At 44.4% G+C, this 12,676-nt stretch overlaps 1 protein-coding gene across 1 annotated transcript in view; it reads left to right on the forward strand.

Annotated features, from left to right (window-relative positions):
- KCNK2 (potassium two pore domain channel subfamily K member 2) overlaps positions 1 to 12,676 on the forward strand; it is a 197,112-nt gene that overhangs the window by 59,472 nt on the left and 124,964 nt on the right. The window lies entirely within an intron of this gene.

The raw sequence follows: 12,676 nt of genomic DNA on the forward strand, positions 1-12,676 counted from the left end.
CACTACAGTTAATTACCAAGAAGGTTGGCAAGGCATTTTGGAATCCGAACAACGCAACACTGGCTCCCCTTCTTGAGAAAATATTAATGGAAAACACTAAAGTTTATTTCCACCCAACTTTCTTCCAAAGAAAAACTACCACAAAACTTAGCATTCCACTGTAGGGGTGGATATGAAAATGAAAAAAAAAGACAGTTTATTCTGTTCACAGCTGTACTTGATGGCCAATAGATTTTTATCAACAATTGTTTAAAACTAGAACAGTAAATATTCAACATCTTGGTTTTAATTAAACTGAGCATCATGTGACACATTATTATGTGTGTGTACGTATGTTAAGATGCTAGCATAACGTGAGAGGAGTAAGAGAAATCCCTAGTAAATGAGCAAAGGGGGAACAGGTACAATATCTGAGTCACAGTAGAAGTAAACACACATTTCACCTTTAGGCCCAATAGCAAACTTCTTCCTGGGGCCCTTGTTGTGCTTATAGGTTATTTGCATACACTGGTCCCCTTAGCAACCAACAGCTTGGGGATATAAAAGTTTTACTTTAACCAAAAACCTGTTTGTGGAAAAGAAGAGTTTTATCTGTGTCCAGAAAACAACATTGATAATAATGAAAGGGGAAAAAAGTCAGGCAAACCCAGAAAAGTTTAAAGTAATCATGGTTGCTAAGGAGATACAAAGTAGTCAACACAATTAAAGGGACAGTTTCAGATAGCAAGAGTCCAAAATGTTGGGACCAGGGCCAAAGGGAGATCTGAGTATGTGCATGGTAAAGAAAGTGGCACCACTATATCTATAATGGTGACAATAGACCTTTAGATCTGTTTCTGGGCTCCCAGAGTAGCCTCTTGAACCCACCTATGGTCTCCCTTTCTCTCTAACTGGATGCCACTTCCCTGTCCTTTGTTCTCTGCGTCCTAGTAAGGGCTTCACTCCTATCAGGTAGATGGGAAACGCTCCCTGCCCCAGGAAGGAGCTACCTGAGTTGCAGTGTCCTTTTCTTTCTGGAACACAAGGGCTAGAATCTGACTCTGTCTTTTGCAGCCTGGATTACCTGATTCCTTCCTGAATCCCACTTGCCCAGTTGGTTCCTAAAAGCCAGCCTCCAGGGGTGCCTGGGTGGCTCAGTCAGTGAAGCATCTGACTTTGGCTCAGGTCACGATCTCACAGTTTGTGAGTCTGAGCTCTGCGTCTCAGGCTCTGTGCTGACAGCTCAAAGCCTCGAGCCTGCTTCGGATTCTGTGTCTCCCTCTCTCTCTGCCCCTCCCCCGTGCTCTCTCTCTCTCTCTCTCAATAATAAATAAACGTTAAAAAAAATTTTAAAGCCAGCCTCCAGATGTTTGCTGGGCTGAGCCCCAGAAAATAATTGACCTCTTCCTTTGTTTCACTTCTTATTTCAAGTCCATATTCTTTACTCTCTCCATGGTTCAGTGCCATCAGTGGAAACAACAGTATTAATAGTCACTAATGTTTATTGAGTTCTTACTATATTCCAGGCACTGTTCTGAACACATTTCAAGGATTAGCTCATTAAGATCTCATTAGAAAGAAGAAGTTGATATCTTTTCATCCCCATTTCACAGATAAAACAAAAAACAAACAAACAAACAAAACAAGGCACAGCTCATACATGGCTGGGCCTGAACTTGAATCTAGGCAGCTCCTTAATCTTGGCCACTGGGCTATGCTGATTTGCATATGAATCTGTGCCGTAATAGAATTACAGGAGATAATGAAAGACATGGAAGAAATATAGTGACTTTCAGTGTACCTAAGATACCTTGATGTGAGTTAAATGCTTTTTGATCATAAATGTCACAGTTACCATGAAATCCTTGTTTGAAGGTCATAAAACCTGGGGATTTTGTGTGTGTTGGGATAGGGGTGGTCTTCTGGTCCCACCAATTCAACAAAAATCTTGATTGCCCACTAATATATCAAAAAGAATTCAGGTAAGATGCCTGCCCTCAGAGAGCTTTTAGTCAATTAAGGGAAGCCAGACACACACAAGTGTAAAATTTTCTATAAGTGTACATCAGGACACATGGGCAATTGTGATCAAATTTATCATAGGTAAACAACAGGGAGAGATTTCTCCACAGAGAATAGTCAGATATAGGATCAGGCAACTGTCCTGTTCAAATTAAATTAATTACCTGATTACATTTTTTATCTTCTAATGTCTGAAGAAGCAGAGATTTCAGAAGAACTTGGGGCCAAGCTTAACTTTCCTCATTATATCTTGTTCTCATTCAAAGTATAGATACAGGGATCGTGAGGTGTGGAAGTTTCTATGATGGTTCCAAATGTTTTGAATGGCTGCTTTGGCAGGTCACAAATATATTTACATAACTGGCTGCGTTGTAGTCCTAGTGGGATGCTGACATGTCTTGTGACTCTCAGGTCTGAGAGAAGCTTGTAGAGATTGTGACAACCCTGAATTAACATTCGCCCTCACTTATTACCTAATCATGGACATTAATTATGTCATGGAAGGGTTTGTGGTGAAGATAGATAAGGTCTGTATTTTGAGTGGCTGCTTTGGGAAGGTCAAAAGAGCTGTCTGTAATATCTAGCCTTCAAGCACTTCAGATGTGATTTCCAAGCTGAAAGCTGGGCCAACCTAAGAACATTCTATGGGGACTAACCTGCATCTTCTGGGCCCCAGCAACTCTTCCTGTTGCAGGGCTAGAGCCAGATCCCCATCTGAAGCATCTAGCAGCACAACAGAAAGAAGCAGGCATTAAGCTGAAGCCTGGGAGAAAAGTATAATTAAGCCAATTCCATCAGAAGCAGGTAGCACTGTCTTAGAGAAGAAATGACAGCACTCAAGATTCACTCTTTCAAAGGAGGAAGATGAACTGGAAAACCCACAGGAAGCATAAGTTACTTCATCAGCTTAGCAGTGCACTGCATGTTGGGGCACAGAATTTGGGGTGGATGAGGGGTGGCTTTGTCTATAGCATAGCCCAGTACTTGGAGCTCCAGGAAAGGGGAAAATATGCAATAGAAGAGAGTTCCCATATGAGATCTAGCAGGGAAGGTACTGGTAAAAGAGGGCAGTGAGGCTAGGAATAGGGTAACAGGAGTGACACCAACTGATTCAAATGTGGGGTTGGATCTGGTCCTTATTTAAAATTGTGAAAGTTTGATCATCATGGATTTTTTATATTATTACCATTTTTTAAAATGTATTAAAATAGTATTTATCTTGATTGTTGTTTTTGACACTCCTTTAAAGTTTGTGCCCAGGGGGAGTTCCACACTTGCCTCACCCTGCCAGCCTTGTACGACTGCAATTGAAATAAGATGTTTCAACACTTACTGTAGCCTGGAAAATAAAATCATCGCATTTTATTACAGATGTGACCTCCCAGGGCATCTGATGCTACCTTAACCCAGAGGCTAAATCAGAGGGCCTAAGGACCGTGTGCAGCCTACAGACGTGTTTTATTGTTAATGTCACACTGTTGACTTTGAAAATTGATCTAGTTGCCTCCGTTTTGAAATTGAAAGATGTCTTCTAAAACAATGTAGATATCTGACTTTTCTTGAAAAATTAGAACGCCTAATACACTGGATCCATGTTCTTTCATGGCAGTAATCAACTAGAGCCAACTAGAGTCTCTCCTCCATTTCATTGGACCCAGTTGGTATGTATATTTACTGCCTAGTGTTGTAGGCATTGAGATTCTGAGCCCTGATTAATTGCAAAATTCTCTCAATAATACCTCTTAAAATGAGCTTTCCTTTAATAAATGTTGATTCTTGTGCCTACTATGTGTGAGATATTGTGCTGAGGAACAAGATGACAAGGTACTTTCCCTCTTGGAACTTGTTTTGGTCTTACAGGCGATGTCATGGGTTGAATTGTATTCTCCCAAAAAGACATATTAAACTCCTAACCCCCATCCCTCAGAGTGTGATTTTATTGGGAAATAGGGTCTTTTAAGAGGTAATCAAGTTAAAATGAGGTCAGTAGGGTGGGCCCTATTTCAATGACAGGTGTCCTTTAAGAAGGGGGAAACTGGGACACAGAGATAGATACAGAGGGAAAGCAATGTGAAGACACACAAGAAGATGCCCATAAGACTGGAGTAATGAATATATATATAAGCCAAGCAACACCAAGGATTGTTAGCACGTTCCAGAAGCTAGAAGCAGCAAGGAAGGATGCTCCCCTCAAGCTGTCAGAGAGAACATGGCCTGCTGACACCTTGATTTCTGACTTCTAGCCTCTGAGCTGTGACCAAGATTTCTGATGTTTTTAGCCACCCAAGTTTTTGGTACGTAGCTATGGCAACCCTAGGACAATAATATAGGCAGTTACTAAATAATGACTTAAACGAGTAGCTTCATAACAGTCGTGACCAGGAAAATGATGAGAGTGTACATGTGGGGGTGGGCTGATCTTGTTGGGAGCTTATGAGGCCTTTTCTGAGGAAGGCGTGTTTTAGCTGAGGTCTGAAGGACAAGTGGAAGTTATTTTCTAGTAGTGAGTTATTTACTAGAGTGAGCACAGTCTAGGCTGCAAGATCTGATGTGCGTGAAGTCTTAAAGGAAAGGAGGAGGGTGGAATAGTCCAGAAACTGGAAATCTGCTTGGTGGCTGACCCACAGAGAGGAAATTGTGTGTCTGGTGGTGGGCCCTATATAGAAATGGGCATTGGCTTCCTGGCTATGTTACTTTGGGGAAGTTATTTTAGTTTCTCTGAAGGTAATAATAGTAGTTACCTCGGACGGTTAGTATGAGGATTAAATGAGATAATAGATGAAAGGGTTTTAAAAGAATGGCTGGCATGTGTGCCTGGATAGATGTTACCTATTGTTACGATTCCTGTTGTTCTTGTTACCGTTGTTATTGACAGGGCACAGGGGCACAGGTGTTGAGGACCCGGAGATGACCTTCACATTTTGGTCTCTGTCCTGAAAGCAATGGGAAGCTAGTGTATGCTTTTCATCAGGGCTTCAACTTAAGCAGATTTTATTTTTAAAGGATCTATCTGGCTGCAGTGTGCAGAGAATGGGTCACAAATGTGGAGATGAGGCCATGAGTGAAAGGTCCCGGGGATAGGTGGTGTGGCAAGCCTGTCTTGATCTGTTTGTGGAATTTGGAGAGATCAACACAAATACCTTAACAATTTTTTTCAATTCTACCAAAAGCCACATTCTAGTTTGTTTTATAGCTTTCTTATACAATAAACACACCCTGGGTGATACAATTCTGCCATCAACTTAGTAGATGGCCATGAGCAAGCCTTGTATGTGCTCATCTAATCACAGACACAGAAAGGTATAAAGGAAAGCTAGATTCTTGAAATCTGCATACGGTGAAATTAAGATCTTTGGTCATTGAACACATTAAAAAGTACCTTTAGGAGATTCCAATTACATTCTCTATTTGCTTTTTTTATTACCTTTATGTCTTTGACTTCATTTTAGAAGAGAGATCGAATTGATTTGTTCTTCACACACACAAAAAAATGGATTTGTTCTTCATTGCTGTCAGAATTTGTGGTCTCAGGCGAAGGCAAAATGCTGGACTGGCAAATATTCACAACAAATAGAAGTTTTAAATAAAGTACTGGATGTGCTGACAATTCATTAGGTAATGAAAGCCATCAAGAAAAATTGAAAATGCTCTAGTTCTCTCTGTATTTATGGCTGATTTTAATAAAAAGCATCACATTTGATGTAATTAGTTTGCCCAATATTGGCAGACTTAAAAAACTTACCTAATGAATTTATTGTTGGTGGAAGATTTACCTGTAATGCCAGAGGTGAAGAGTGCTAAAATCTAGATACATAGCAGCTAAATGTTCATTTCCTACCGATAGTTTACGATACTCGGTTTTGGAAGGGGAAAGAAATCTGGAGCAGAATTTCCTCTTTGTAAACTGAATATATTCTATTGTAACAGAGGACCATTTTACAAGGATTTCTTTACTTCACAATGCCTTTATTCAGTACCTTATTCCTAGTTGAGCAAAATTATATGTAGATATTAGCTTATTTTTAATAATTAATGCTGATGGCTACATGATTAAAGGATCGACGTTTATATACAAAAGATGAGTGTCTCAACTCACATGAATTTTCAAAACTAAAAAGAAATCATATGGAACTAAGAATCGCCATTATAAAAGAGACTCTTGTTTGCATGAGAAAATCTTACCTTTCTCCATATGTTTGTGCACATGTATTTATTTTAAAGTAAGCACATATACAAATCCATTAAAAATATTGCTGAGTGTTACATATTTGAGAGTGACTTTTCTTTTCACCAAGCGAGTGTCCTGATTTTGATGAATTTTGCCAAGTTATAGGGAAAAGCGATATTTTTCGTTTCACTTTTCAGCGTGAAGCACTTTAATCTGAAACCCTCCCAGCGGCTCAGTGATGTTTTGCTGAATAGACATGGACACGGTTTTACTGGTGTCATTCTTTCCTTATTTTAGCTCCACGATAACAAAGATTTGGCGCGTCTTCTTCGCTACTCTGTATCCCCAAATGCTAGAAACATGCCTTCCTGTTACACAGATGGTACTAAATAAATAAATGAACAATTGAATGAGCGAACAAGTACATTTCTTGTACCACAAATGGCACAAAACGTGTAGGTGGCACTGCACATGGAAAGAACTTTTGAACCGCGCCCCTTTGAGAATGAAACTGAACGGTGATGTGTGCCTGCCATGATTTGTCGGCCAAACCATGGCTTGTCTCTAGCCCAATTTCTTACCACTGCAGAAACGGCCTCTGTGACTGGGAGCTATCAGAGCAGAGTGAAACCCGATCCTGCTTTTCATCCAGGACTCTCAAAGTGTGCCTCATGGAGTAGCAGCTTCAGCATCACGTGGCGACTTGATATTCGCGTCAATATCTGTGTCTGATAAGCGCTCTGAGACATTCTGATGGAGGCTCAGGTTTGAGGCCCACTGCTCTAGACAGTCTTTTGCTATCCTTTCGATGACGTCCAACTTTCCTTCTAATTAACATATTCTAATTTTAGGGTTATGAATACTTCAGATGAATGTGCTTTTGCCTTGGAGGAATTGCCTTCTTAAAGTAATTTGCATATTTCAGGCCTGACTGACACTTTATAAGCTTACTTGGGATTTCACTCTTAGAAGTTGGATTATTATCTGTTGCTGCATAGGAAGTGACCCCGAAACTTGGCCGCTGAAAACAAGGAACATTCACGTTCTCACAGCTTTGGGGGCTCAAGAATCTCAGAGGAACTTTCTTGAGGGGTTCAGGCTCAGGGTCTGTCGAGAGGCGGTACTCAGGTGCTGTCTAGGACTATAGTCATCTCATGGCTTGACTGGGAAACTTCTGCTTCCGAGCTCCCCGTACGTGGCAGTTGGAAGACCTCAGGAGTTCCACTTCCAGGCTCACATGGGTCTCTCCTTGGGACTGGCTTATCACATGGGAGCTGGCTTCCACCAGAGAGAGAGATCCCAAGAGAGAGTAAGAGAGAGCGCATGGTCTTTTCATAACCTAATCTTTAAAGGAACATCCCATCCCTTGTACTCTATTCTATTCATTAGCAGCCCACAGTCAAGGGGAAGGTGAAACACAGGGCATGAAGAGCAGGTGGCAGGAATCATTGAGAGTCAACTTAGAGACTTCCATATAGGCTAATTATTTCTCACTTTCTCCAGTTCCTTGCATTGCAGTGTTTCAATTCAGACTCTCGATTTTTAGTGTCAGAAATCTCAACCCAAACTGGCTTATATAAAAAGAAAATGTGCGTGGCTTATGGTGCGGTTTGGTCTAGAGGATCCATCAAATGTTGTCACCTGCTCCTGGTCATCTTGGTTTTGTTTGCTCTGTATTGACTCCATTCCCTGGTGCCTTCTCCTCTCTTATTGGAATAATAACCTCCAAGGTTTTGGGTTCAAGATCAGCCATAGAGCGTGAGAGTCTCTTCTCTCAGAAACCATGGCAAAAGTCTCGTTGGCTGAGTGGGTCACAGGCCCATGCCTGAGTCAGTTAAGAGGTGGAGGAATCATGACTATATTGGACACACACTGTGCCCACAATCAGGATGAGACCCACAGGAAACACAGCAGCTGTGAGAGGGGGAGGTAAGTGCCCTCGGAGGGACCACATCAGGCGGGCCTTTCGCTGAAGTACGGCCTATACAGTTGTCTCCTCCGAGTTTGTAGTGAACTAGAACCTCTTGGGAAATGTCCACCTTCTTCCTCACCATCCACTCCCCTCTCCAGTGGATCCCAGAGCCCTCTTGATCTACTGCCATGTCTCATCTCCGCCCCTCCCTCCTACCCCATGAATCTCTCACCTGGGCTAAAGCAATAACATCTAAATTCGATGCCTACCTGCTTACATTTTTGTTCGCCTTCTGTCTGTTCTCCATGTAGCAACCACAGTGATTTTTTTTTTTTAATGCCATTTGATGAGGTTAGTGCTCTGCTGAAAATTTGTCAAAGTCCTGTTAATTAAAATCCAAGTGCCATGTGGCCTGGTCTCTGCCTGCCTCTCCAGCTTACTCACTGTCTACCACCAATCCTCTCTCTTTGAGCTCCCCCAATTCTAATTGCCACACTTCTGCCTTTCTGTAGTTTTTCTACATGTTCCTCCTTCTTCTGAGGCAGTTCTTCCCTTACATTTTGCCTCTCCCTCTCTCCCCCTACTCTCCCCCCTCCCCCACCTTCAGGCCCCAACTGTAATGTCACTTCTTTAGACAAGCCTTCCCTGATCCTCCAACCTCAGACACTCTCATTGTTCTACCTTCTGTTTATTGCATTGACAAGAACTTTAACTTTATGTTTGTTTAACACCTGCCCTCTGTAGACCGGAAGCTCACAGAAGGCAGCAACCTTGCTATATCCACAGAGCTCCTGTTTGGCACCCTGTAGGCATTCAGTCAATATCTGATGGACATGATTCATTCTTTCTCATCTCAAACGTATGCAGTGAGGTTATCCAGAAGATTCAATAAGTGGCAAGAGTTATGATAGAGTTGAAATTTGCTGGTGGTCTGGCTTGGCCAGGAACCCCTTGGTTCATAGGGTTCGGTCAAGCACACAGGAGAGACTAAAGTTCTTCTGAGAACTTACAATGATAAAGCGCTATATGTGGTCTCACTTTAATTCTTACAGCAATCCATTGTGAGTTTGGTGTATTGTCTCTCTTTCATAGATGAGGGAACTGATGTTCAGAGGGATCAGGGGACTCTCTCAAACTCACATGATTCGCAAATGGAAGAGTTAGGATGCCCACAGAGGTCACTTAGACTCCAAAATTACAGGTCTGTTTGGAATTATGGGAGAGACAGTGGTATGCCGTGTGTGTGTGTGTGTGTGTGTGTGTGTGTGTGTGACCATGAGTAGGCCAAGGTCAAAAAGCAAAATAGACATAAAAGTGAAATCCTGTAGATTTCACACTGTTAGCTGGAGCAGATCAACAGTTCTGAAAGCACCACAATGAAGGGAGTGTAGAATTTGGGGGAGCTCAACCTTTTCATTACATATTTCAGGTTTTCCTGTCCATTGAAGCAAAATTAAGGGGTTTTATATAGTCCTGCAGCATGAAGGAAATGAAGTCCACCTAGCCTATCACACTTTTGATGGGATTTGTATGTAGTAAGAAATGCAGGCCTAAAATTAGGATAAGCCACCCCGTTTCCCTGTTTCTCCAGCTTCGATGATACAAACTACTCTTCTTCCTTGTTTCCCCCTCACTTCAAACACAGTGAGTGTGTGTTTGGCACAAGAAGGTTCTTCAAGCGGTAGGAGTATTTGGCTGAGGGGGCCGTGAGGGGCTGAAGTGGAAAGCAGAGCTCAAGTCAGTGTGGAGACTGGTTATTTGTGAGGCTGAGGCTGGCTTCTTGCAGTGATTTCCGCTAATGTTACAGTTTGGGGTTTTTTTCTTTTGGTCTTACTTTAACGTATCTGTAAAGTAAATTTGTGCCCCCCCCCCCATATATATGTGCCTAATGAGAGAATAATGTGAGGGGGTAATGGAAGGCAACTGCTACAGATGCACCGATAGAGAAAAGGAGAGGAAAGGACAATTCAGTATTTGGGATTGGGGGTGAGTCCTCCATTCAATGCATCCTGGAAAGAGGCTCACCATGCAGGAGTATGTAAACTCTGAGTTAATCTCCCACTGTGTGAGCATTAGTCAGTTTGACCGAGGACCGGTGCCTGACAAGGGGTGGTTAAATTGGCAAAAGACCCAGATGGAACAAAAAAGAATCCCCAAGTTGTTAAGCAAAAGGGGAAAATTTAAACAAACAAGCAAGCGTCAAAGTGTTTGGGATCACGTAATCTGGAGAACAAAAAGCCTGGAATAGGGCAGAAAGGATTCTGGAGGTGAATTCATCTCATGTCCTATCTGTGTTGGCCACCCTGGCTCCAAATGCCTGAGGAGAATGACGTCCCACAGTCACACTTTCATTCAGATGTTCATCAAACACCTGTTTAGCACCAGTCACTGGTTATCGTGGATGCTACGGGGGACAGAGAGATACGGTTTATGCCCTCACTGAGCTTCTAGTATAGTCTGAAGTAGCACAACACAATGTGACAAGTACAAACATAGAAGCCCAAGTTGCATGGGAAGCAAAGAGTAAGACACCTGACTAGCTAGGATTCAGGAGACACTTCCAGAGAACTGGGAGATGGGAGGGATAATGTCTCAAGATTTGTTTTACGTGTCCACTTGGCTAGGCAACAGCAGCCAGTTATTTGGTCAAACACTTAATCTAGGTGTTGCTGTGAAGGTATTTTGTAGATGTTGCACTCCACAATCAGTTAACTTTTAGGAAAGATTACCCTTGATGATGTGGGGTAGGCCTCATACGATCAGCTGAAGGTCTTAAGAGCAAAAACTGAGGTTTCCCAGAAAAGAAGAAATTCAAGACTGGAGCATCAACTAGTGCCCGAGTTTCCAGCCTGCTAGAACTGCCCTGGGGATTTCACACCCCCATGAGGGTGTGAGCCAGTTCCTTACAATAAATCTTTTACACACACACCCTCACGCCCTATTGGTTCTGTTTCTCTGGAGAACCCTACCAATACAATGTCTTAGTCCTATAAAGTTGGGGAGAGGACTGGGGGAAGACACGTGAAGGAAGATGACTGTACTCAGAAAGGTCTGGAATGAAAAAGAGAAGCCAGATCAGGAAGCCAATTATATGTAACCTAGAGAGTTTGAAAAGGTTTTAAGTGAGAGGATCAGATTCACATTTCAGAAAGGACATCCGATTACACTGAGAGCAGAAGTGGAGAAAAACATGTTTCAGTTCCAGCAGGAAGGAATTCCTAATAAGGAAGACATCTTTAACAGGAGAACGAGGTGCTGAATCTATTCTGGAATTTAAAGAATAACCTGGCATTTTTAAGCATTGATGGCCACGGGTTTGCAAAAGATTTACAACGTTCTTTTTACCATCAGGAGTGTTTCTGCTCTGCCTGACCTCCTTAGGTCTGTAGCTTTGACTAGTTTCTCACGTATACAGCTTTCACTAGGAAATACTCCCTGCAGCTGGTGAAATGGTCCACTGTGGCCAGGCAGCCCTTCTGGAAGATAAACTCTCACACACAGCGGTGGAGGGGATGGGGGGTCAGCGGGGGATTCCCGCAGAGAAAGTGAGAAGGAAGAGTTTACACTCGGACTGAAGTTCCGCTACATCACGAGTGTGGTGGGGGGAACTAGCCAATTTCAGCTGCAGCCTGTACTCCGCGCGCTTTCTCCCCCTCCTCTGCGGGTTCGGTTCCCTCACCCCTGCAGCCATGCGTTCAGCCGCCCCCGCGCAGCAGTCTAGAAGTCTGGGCGGGGTCTGGTACCCACCCGGCTGGGATCTAGGTGCCGAGGTGTCCGGGAGCGCGGGGGTTCACACTGATGTCCCGGGTCTCCCTCTCCGCGCTCTACCGAGAACGTCTGCAACCTCTCTCCCCAGCAAAGGGGTCTTGCCCTGAGAGCCTACCCATTTTTCTTCCATTCCCTCTGCATCCCTAGGTGTCTTCTTCACCTTAGCTCCCGGTGCGTTCCCCATCCTTTCTGGTTTGGAACCTTCTGTTGATCAGAGCTCGCCGCCCAGGTCCTGCCCCCATGGAGGTGGGGTGGGGGTTGCTGGTGACTCGACAACACTTCCCCAGGCGTAGGCTGAAAGGAGCCAGCAGCCCATTACCGACCCCACTCCAGGGGTCTCAGGGCGCCAATGGGGGCACTTCTCTGCACAACCCTGGCGGGGGGGGGGGCGGTGAGCAAGGGGAGCGGAGGATGTCCACGTGCAGGGGTCCTGGGACCCGCGCCCCAGAGCTCAATCCCACACCCCTCACCCCCCTCTGGAAGAAGATGGAGAGTGAGAATGGGGATGTGGGGAGGGGGCAGTATAGTGGAAGGGGCTGCGAGGAGAAGAGGCAGCAGGTGAGCCGAGCCCCAGGGCACTGCCCCTAGGCGAGGAGGCAGGGGCGACGGCGGCAAGGGTTGGGCTAGGAGGGGGTGCGGAGAGGCGAGCACAGGCAGGGGAGATGGGGGGGGGGTGGGGAGCGGGGAGGAGGCGAGGGGGAGGGAGTTCCAAGGAGCGGGCGAGGGACGAGAGCCGCGAGCCTGGAAGGGAGAGCGGTGGAGGGCGGCCGAGCCGCGGGCGGGAGGGCGCCCGGCGCGCCGAGCCCGTGCCACACCCCCCGCCCCCC

This window comes from Herpailurus yagouaroundi, unplaced genomic scaffold (assembly GCF_014898765.1).
Source record: "Herpailurus yagouaroundi ecotype Mexico unplaced genomic scaffold, PumYag 195, whole genome shotgun sequence".
In the NCBI taxonomy this organism is placed as follows: domain Eukaryota; kingdom Metazoa; phylum Chordata; class Mammalia; order Carnivora; family Felidae; genus Herpailurus; species Herpailurus yagouaroundi.